The sequence below is a fragment of the Corvus brachyrhynchos genome, unplaced genomic scaffold (assembly GCF_000691975.1).
Source record: "Corvus brachyrhynchos isolate BGI_N302 unplaced genomic scaffold, ASM69197v1 scaffold16, whole genome shotgun sequence".
Classification (NCBI taxonomy): Eukaryota; Metazoa; Chordata; class Aves; order Passeriformes; family Corvidae; genus Corvus; species Corvus brachyrhynchos.
The window spans coordinates 592802-594350 of record NW_008238643.1 but is presented as its reverse complement, the minus strand read 5'-3'; positions in this window follow the sequence as shown (position 1 = coordinate 594350).

Below are 1549 nucleotides of genomic sequence, written 5' to 3'. Positions count from 1 at the left end.
CTCCAGCGGGGGGAACAAATCGTGCTCCTCTCCCCGCACTGTCAGTGCCTTAAACCGCCACACTGTGCCTTTGAGTTCAAGTAAGTAGCTTCTCGGTTTTTTCTTCCAGAAACAAAATAGCCATCCTTTGGGGGGCTGGGGGCAAATCGTCAAGACATATTTTCACTACTTTTTCCCATTTGTAACAATTGGAATAGCACAAAGTGAGAAAACACACTTTTCCCGCTGAAACAGACAAGAGTGTGTGGGTGATAAATTTCTCATTTATGTATTGAATAGAAAAAAACCAAACAATTAAGTTAAAGAACGTTTAAGCATTTTTTAAAATCGCAACACCCACGGCCCCCACCCAATTTTTCAGCTTTTTGTTCCATAGCTGATGTTACAGAGCCACTCTCCCTGTTCACCAGCGGAGGTTTCTGCTCTCACACAGCCAGGCTGCTTCACTGCCAAACCTCTTGAAATACGGCCCTGAAAGGAAGATGGTGGATATGCTGTGCAGTGAATCATTTGACTTTAGATGTATAATAGGCACTTTTTTCCCTTTCTGCAATCATATGATAAGACCAGGAGGTCTCCAGATAAAACACTTTAATCCTGCACGGTGAAATTCACCTGCAAGTGCTAACTTGGGACCACATCCAACACTCTTAAATGGTTTCTGAGTCTCTGCTATTAATTGCCATTACACCACAGAAATTTGTCATTTGCCACATCTGAATATGACCGGATATCAACATTAACCTGATGCTGAAGGCTGGTAATATTTGGTGCTGGACTGACAGGAATTTTTGATTTACATACTAACTTAAGAAGAATTCAAACAATGCCAAAATATCTCACATTTCTTCTCTGATCTTATACACAGAGTACCCCTGCCCCATGTGTAGTGAAACCTGCTCCCAGTCTGGCTATTCCAGCAAAAAGGAATTGAACATCTCTCAAACAAATTCAGTATGTGTGGATATCGTGGTGCATTATGTGTGAAAAATTAATGTATATCCTTGGGTTTTGGAAATTTAAAGGTTCTATTGAGCCATGTTTGGGTTGATCGGCATAACTCATTATTTTTGCTAGCTGTAAATGCACTGCTCTTTAAATGGGTCTATAGCAGTAACATTGTCTTACCAACACTGCTGGCACATTTTTCCTTTCATAAATGTGTTCTTGCTTTGCTATACACTTTTGACAATACCAGTTTTTCTCTGACCACAGGGTTGTGGTCTATCTCTGCCAGTTAAAATTTCTTATCACCTTCAAAATCTCCCATTTATTTTAAGCAACTTGTCAAAGAAATCGTTTCCCTATTTTTCTCACTTGTGTCTGTGTGTTTGATTGAAAAGTAGAGGAAATAACTGGTGTGAACACCAGTATTGGCAAAGTGCAGAACTGTTCATGTGACATGTTGAAGGATTGCTGAGATTTTGGGTGTCTTACAATGGGCAAACAACCTGGTTCCCAGCTGGATATGGTACTTCTGGTTCTAAAAATATCTCAGTTAGACTACAAGTACTGTAATCTCAGAGAGAAGCCAGCAAAGATGGTCATA